This window comes from Adiantum capillus-veneris, chromosome 29 (genome assembly GCF_014529385.1).
Source record: "Adiantum capillus-veneris isolate H3 chromosome 29, ASM1452938v2, whole genome shotgun sequence".
Lineage (NCBI taxonomy): Eukaryota > Viridiplantae > Streptophyta > Polypodiopsida > Polypodiales > Pteridaceae > Adiantum > Adiantum capillus-veneris.
The window spans coordinates 111,736,005-111,743,851 of NC_140959.1; the positions used below are offsets into that span (position 1 = coordinate 111,736,005).

The 7,847-nt window shown below is 43.7% G+C and overlaps 1 pseudogene across 1 annotated transcript; it reads right to left on the reverse strand.

The window, feature by feature from the left end:
• Positions 1–4,358: 4,358 nt before the first annotated feature.
• On the reverse strand, positions 4,359–6,627 carry LOC147419764 (11S globulin seed storage protein Ana o 2.0101-like; annotated as a pseudogene). Its single transcript, XR_015187158.1, has 5 exons — positions 6,222–6,627; positions 5,937–6,133; positions 5,384–5,776; positions 5,045–5,262; positions 4,359–4,918 (listed from the first exon to the last, which is right to left on the reverse strand). The product of XR_015187158.1 is annotated as an 11S globulin seed storage protein Ana o 2.0101-like (transcript).
• Positions 6,628–7,847: the final 1,220 nt, after the last annotated feature.

Below are 7,847 nucleotides of genomic sequence, written 5' to 3' on the forward strand. Positions count from 1 at the left end.
CTTTTGTTTCTCTCATTGAATTTACACCACCTCTCTACAAAACGTGGTAAAACAACGCGTAAACACTTGGAGATTTTCATAGTGACGTGCTACAGATAATCAAAAACCTGTGGCCATATGTGCATCTATTGCTCCTCCAACGTCCCACCTTGCCTTGCCCACACCAACACCAATTAAACACCATCGTGATAAGCTGGGACACTACAAAATGCAAAACACACATGCTCAAGCACACAGGACAGAAGCAGAGCAATATAAAGCTTGGCTAACAAGTGGGGCTATATATCATGATGGTACAATAGTCACTAGAGCCCTGTCGATATTTAGCACAATACTCGAGCTCCCAGGCTCTATAATTACACTCTGTGATGAGGGAGGTACTGATAGTATGTCGAGCATGACAGAAACTTCCATCCTACCATTCCACAATCTTTTTTAAGGTCGCTATTTGGTCACAATATTAATGCAAGGGGAAGCATAAGTTGGCACCGTGGCTAGCAAGCTAATATTTCTCTATTGTCACAAAATACTGAATGCAGGTGCTCTTAATATGCTCCTAGAAAGAGTTTGAAAACCTGACTCGGGAAGCAAAATATGGCTAAGTTCTGAGTAAAAGCATTTATGTACCCTTTTAAGCTTGAAGACCCTTTGTTGCTCGCCCAAGAGAGAGGGGGCTGATTTTTGCAAGGCATTATCACACACACACTCACACAATCTCATGTGTGAAGAAAAGAAGACTATCTCTTCCCAAGCTTTAATGGACAGCTCATCACCTACTCCAAGCTTGTGAGATAGAAGCCTACATCGACATAACTCTTGGCATGTGGATGCAAATCCAACCAAGAGCCAAGCTTCAATGCATGCTCATCTCCTCTACCAAGCTAATTACTAAGCTAAGCTATGCTATTATGAGTGATTATGTGGAGGAGATGTACATCTTTCTCGTAAGATACTCTTCTTCCTCTCAATCTACTCTCATACCCTACTAGCTCTCACCATCTTCGAAGGTGTGTGAGGTCTTGGGTCTGAGACCGGAGACAATTGATGTTGTGTTTGCTAAGTGTTTTTCTTAGTGCATGAAGCTTTCATCTTCATTGCACTAGCTAGTCTTGAAGGAACACAAAGAATTGTATTGTACAATGTCTCTCTTGATGGGAGAAACCATAATACAAATCCTTTTGGAGGGGGGACCGGCTCCATGCAAATCCGGTCCTCAACTGTTGTCAATAGCTCATTAGGAATTCTCATTAGGAATCTATTCTAATGAAATGCCCACTATGTTCATGCCAATTTCCGCTACACACAAGTTTTTAGGCCATTAAATGTTACAAGTGATGATTGTAGCAGTGATGATGAGGTTGAGTCAGACATAGAAGATGAGGTTGCTTGCACTGACTCGTTGGGTATACTACTGGGTTCCCTCATAAAGAATTTTCTTGAAAATGGTTTGATTAAAGAGATCCAAATTCTTGGTTCTTCCTCAAATCTATGTCTACAATAATTTGTAGATTATACATATTCTTTAAAATAGTCACGAGTAAGGAGTAATCAATGCAGCTTCTCTAGGATTGTCTACAAACTTCTTTTCTAGCCAGTGGATCTTGCATCATCCATACTAAACCTGCCTTTAGAGTTTCAGCAGGATAGACTACTGAAATTCTAATAATAGCTGGATGCCAAAAGATTACAGAAAAATTGTAAGACTTCTAGGCATCTCAATGGTCTTCCATGTATCAATGGCACAAATATGAAATTGGGTTCTCGAGAAATCCAAGATGAATTTTTTTTGTTAATTGGGTTCTCAAGAAATCCAAGATGAAATTTTTTTGTTGGCAGTCTACGCAACATTCATTATACTCTGCTAATTTTTTATATATCCTGTTGGAAGCTTGCAAAAAGCGATTTGAATAAGGCAATAGGCCTTGCTATAATATTTTTGTGGGGAGGTGGTAACTTTGCCAATAGAGTCCCCAAAGTTTCCTGGAACATCTCTTCCTCACCCAAAAGTAATGGAGGACACCCAAAAGTAATGGAGGACTTGATATACTTCACTTGGAGGCTCAAGCGACCAAATTGGCAGCTAAATGGATTTTAAGAGCTGCAACCTCTGATGATTATTAAGCAACTCTAATTAAAAATAATGTGAGTAAGTTCTCCCTGCAGTAGTATAAAGCTTGGAAAGAGCTGGACCCGATGGATCTCATTATTACACCTACTCAAATCAAACCTATAGGATCTACCCTCATTTGCAGCTTATGGAATGCATGGTTTTCTCTGAAACACAAATGGAAACCATCTTTGGACCTTATGTGTTCTAGAGAATTCTTAGAAGACTCCTTATTGTATGGACATCATGTCAGCTCAGATGGGACTGATATCTCTAGAAGGGATCGGGATCATATCATCTTCAAAAAGGGTATTATTAGATGTTGGAAGCATCATGTGTAAGGGACAACTTTTTACTTTCTAAAGAAATTCTTGCTAACCATTTTCAACTCTCTTTTTCTTGCTAATTTTCTAAGCTTCAAGATTCAAAAGTACCAAAAACTTCCGGATATCACCTCATACAATGCTCCTTTTACATTGATGAAAACTTGTGCGCAAATATATCTCCAGTTGTCAACTAGTCTCTAAAAGTAAAGCTCAGCTCAAGGTGGGGGCTAAATTGGAGTGCTAGGCAGTGACGACGCAGATTTCAATGTGTGTGGCCCTTCACTACTGCTATCAAACAAAACACTCTCCATAGCTCATCCTTCACCATAGCCTCTAAATAGGCTTAGGTTTGGTATTAAATCAGGCATCTGCATGGTTGAATCAATCATCCACCTCTTTTTTCACTACCGAAAGAATGAGCCTTGCTCCGCGAGATCTTTGGAGGAAAATGCACTTCCCTTTACATGGAAAGAGCTCCTACTGGGGAATGCAAAAATGTGGATATCAATGGTATTCTCTAATGGCCAAATGTTATGTAAACTCCAAAAGTTTATGCTTGGAGTCCCATCCTTTCTTTGGTGGAAAGATATCCCATGATGAATGTTCCCCTTTATGGATGCCAAAAGTTTATGCTTGGAGTCCATCCTGTCTTTGGTAGGAAGATAACCCATGATGAATGTTCCCCTTTATGGATGTGTGTGACTTCCTCCTTACTTTTAGCCGGGGTTTCCCTCCCCCTTCTTGAGGGAAATTTGTACCTTTTATTTTCTTAATTTAACTTTCCACCTTTTCAACCAAAAAAAAGAAACTTGTGCTACCTCTCGTTCGTCGAGTAGTCCATCAAGTCACCCATTAGTCTTTTGGAGTCTGGATTGGGAAGTCAAGAATGGATATAAGAGATATTGATAGCAGGCAATGGATAAAATGCAGGCTGAAACCTCCGGATAGATAAATGTGCCATCTTGCAAGGTAATTGTCTTTGCAGGTCTCCTAATTTGTGGATGCAACCTTTCAACAAAAAATATGTATTCAATCATGAGATCTTGCATGCTCTTCCATGCTGCTTGCTTGCACCACGGCCTGTGCTCGCTCCGGCTTATTTAGTGCGGCCATGCCGTCTTTGTACCCATTTACCATCCTCTGGGTCCTAAACATGCTACAGATAATCAAAAACCATTGTGGCCATATGTGCATCTACTGCTCCTCCAACGTCCCACCTCTGCCTTGCCCACACCAACACCAATAAACACCATCGTGATAAGCTGGGACACTACAAAATGCAAAACACATACTCAAGCACACAGGCACAGAAGCAATATAAAGCTTGGCTAACGAGTGGGGCTATATATCATGATGGTACAATAGTCACTAGAGCCCCGTCGATATTTGGCACAATACTTGAGCTCTCGGGCTCTATAATTACACTGTGTGATGAGGAAGGTACCCGAGCATGTCAGAAACTTCCATCCTACCATTCCACAGTCTTTTAAGGTCGCTATTTTGGTCACAATAATATTAATGCCAGGGGAGGCTCCTAGAAAGAGTCTGAAAACTTGACTCGGGGAGCTAAGTTCTGAGTAAAAGCATTTATGTACCCTTTTAAGGCTTGAAGGCCCTTTGTTGCTAGCTAGAAACTTTTCTACTAAAAAATGGTAGCTAGCCAAAGTACGATGGATTTAAGATGTGGCATACTCCCGACTCGTATTGCATCGACCAAAGACAATAGTCAAAGGCCCAATGGCTCCTACTGGTAGTAGCCTTGGGGGTGAGATGAGAGACAAGAGGTCAACCAATTGACAACCAATTAGAAAAAATTACTCCTTAAAAAGTAAAGTCTGGTCAGCAGCACAAAAAACATATATTGGAAGTGAAACCCTGTGCATCAAACATTTATGGTACAAAAAACACTAAATTGAGACGCAGGCTTGCAAAACTGTCAATGAATTCTCTTATTTTATGTATTTGCTTTGCTGCGCCGCGAGCATGAAATACAAGCAAAAAGTGGCCGGAAGGCCGGAAGGTAAGCTCCTGTTGCAGCTCTTATTTATCGACATCGACACACATGACACCCGACTACTGCTGTCTACATTCTTCATAGCACCTCAAGAGAAGCCAGGGCCCAAGCTGGCAGCTCACGTTGATGCTTCCTTCTCTCTTCCTCCTCGCGCCTCCGCCTCTGCTCCTCCTCCTCCCTCCTGCGCTCTTCTTCACGCCTGCGCCTCTCCTCTTCCTCCTCCGGCCGTCTCCTCCGCTCTTCATCTTCACGTCGTTTCTGCTGCTCTTCGCTCTCCTTTTTGCTTACGCTTTTGTATCTCCATTGCCCCGGCCACCCCGTCCACCTCTTTTGGAGGGGGGGAAGAAGACCTCCTCATCCCTGCCAAGTTCTCTGAGCTGCTCTTCATCCACATTGAAGGCGGCAGCGGTGACTTGCTTGGGGATACCACGATAGACTGAGTTCTTGCCTGCCAGGAAGGTGGTGCGAGGGCTGCAAAAACATTCAGGATATCAAGCTGGATGCACTAAGTAAATGCATGCATTATCATTGAACACTGTGCAACAACATGATGGCCACGACTACATGGACATGATGTCAGCAATGTTCAAAACAAACCTTGATGATGTAACTAGCTCGATCCATTCCAGTCCTTGGTCCCCTGCAATTTTCACTGAAGGGAAGAACTGAGGAATAACTAGCACAGTGCCCTCGCGCACTTCTTGATCGAACACATTCTCCCCGTCTCCGCTCGCCACTTGCACTCGCCCGTTCCCTCGAATGAAGTAGAAAATTTGGTGCCCATTGCGCACGAACGAAGGCGCCATCATTGCATTCTGATGGAAGCCAGAATTCAACATTAGACTGTCAATTCTTTATTAATCACCGTCTTAATCCTTTTTAAGTATCTAATCGCTTTGTAATTAAAACAAAACTTAAAAGCTATTTAATAATTACCTTCTCCAAGGAAACCTTGACCGCGCTAAATCCAATCTGATGCAAAGCAGGCAGCTTATGGCAATTGACCCTATTGAGAGCTCCACCATTTTTTACGTAGAAGTCCGGAAATTCATCCCTTATGCTGTACTTAAGCTCCTCGAAGTGGAAAGGGCCTGAAGTTTCCTTCAAGGTGTTTCTCTCGTCCTCTTCCTCTCTCCGGCTGCGCCTCTCAGGTATCTGTGGGAAGTGGATCTTTTGCTTCGCTTTCACAATGCCTGCTTCATTTTGGCGCTCAAGGAGAGACTGGATCGTTTGCTCGTCGACGCCCCATGCGGTGGCGAGAGTGTCTTTGCTGAATCCATGAAGCACAGATCCAAACCTGGCCTGCTTGCTACCAGCAAGTCCAAATTGCTGCATACAAAAGTCCACTCTTATCATTTAACAGCACTTTTTCATTGATTCCACTTTTACCAGCAGTAAATAACTAATCATGTTATAATTCATTCACAATATCCAGATCTCATATAGCACTGGCTAATGCCTAAGTGCTCGCACGGGGCTTGCTAATTACATGAAAGCGCCCTGGATTGGCTCCGTAGCTGGTATCGCCTGCGCATAGAACGCGGTGACGCTCATTGCCATCATTATACCACCAGTAAACGGTTCCCTTGGGCAGGGCAACGACATCCCCCCGCTGCACTTTCCGAATGTAAGTTCGCCGATACTCGCTCTCAGCACCAGGGATGACAGCGCCCATTTTACCGGACCCTGCACCGCAAATTACAATTACCATTCCGCAAGAGCTAAGCAAGAGAGACCATTAATCACAAACTACAAAGGTAATATAAAAAAGGACCTTGCAAAACATAAGCAATCTTGTCTGCATCCGAATACTGCGGCACCAGCAACCCATTCTCTTCCAGCTCAAGCTCCGCTATGCCCACATGCGCATTGCGAATGGCATCGATCTCTTCACTCCAAACACGAAGACGTCCCCCCTCTGACTGAAGCTGTTCGCGAGGCCGGCCGAGCTCGATTTGAGGATAGCCACGCTCTTCTTTCTCCTCGCGGCCACGATGACGACGTCTTCCCCTTTCCTCTTCCTCGCGCTCACGAGGCTCCATCTCCCTGCCACCACGACTAACCTCGCAAGAGGCAAAGGAGGTGGTCAAGAGACCAAGGAGCAGAAGAAGACTAAGCACTAGATTCCCTGCGCGCGCCATAGCTACAACTGATCTAGTGGGCACAGCTTCACTCTGCTAGCTATACGCATGAAAGCAGGAGTGCAGTGGTCGCCTTTTATAGTAGCACGCAGCTGGAAGATGAGTTTGGAAACAGCATGCCGTGCGCAGTGTCGATACGCGGCCTCTGCTCTCAATTTGGAAAAGTCCGCTCTTCATGACATGCAACTCTCTTTTTTAAAACTCAATTTTCCTTGGGTGAGTGGCTGTCGAGGGTCACGGGTTGGGGGGCTTGGAGGGTTGCATGCTTAGGAGGGCGGGAGTCTGTGGGAGGGAAGGGTTTGGTTAATGGAGTTCTATTGCGTGCTAGCTCACGAACCACGCCCAAATATCGTTGACTTTTGGTCCAAAGAGGATGGTGTCCATTGTGAAGAATCTTGTATAAAACACGGCACCATCGTCACTTGGATTCTTCACAATGGACAGTTAATCCAAGTGACGGCGTCGTTAACAACCTGCCTTGGCTATTGATGATTAAGTTGTACTCAAAGTTTTACTGAAGGTTTATTGATGATTAGGATACATGATTGTTGATTCTATATGCGTCTGTTGATCTCTCTCTCACACATCTCTCACAGCCAGAGGCCCCGCACCTTCCCGGCTCACCTTTTGAACACATATCCCCCGACAACAGAAGGATGGCAGTATATATCACTATGTATCATAGACTCTATATTTTAGAAACACTATGGATGTCATTTTTGGAAGGAAATATAGGATTGGTTTATGATCTTATAGGTCAACAGCTGGATGAAAGAATCTAACATGGCTAATTTGCACGGCTCATATTCTTCACAATGGACACCACCCGCTTTGTCCATTCTGGTTAATTTGCATGCCGTCATTTGGATTAACTTAAAACTAACGATTTTAAGCTCCTTACAAAGATTAAGCGGGCTGTTAACGGCACCATGACTTAACAATAAGATTAACAAATTTTAAGTTGATGGTGATGATGATTGAGATTGAGTTAACTGAGAAAAAGAGCGTTGACGATGATAACGAGCGCAATTGCTCCCTCTGTTCTCCTTTGCTGCTCTTCACTCTCCTCTTGCTACCTTCTTTATGTCCTTCCAATGTTGAGAGAGAATAAAAACGAGGTTATGCCCTTCTTTTACCTTCTCTCTTCTTTTAATATGCTCCCTAAATGATGTTAATGCCCTTAAGAACCTCCTGAATGCTCCCTTCAGATCCTCTTTCCCTGCTTACTCTCCTTGAAGCTGAATGTGAGGGAGATCTGG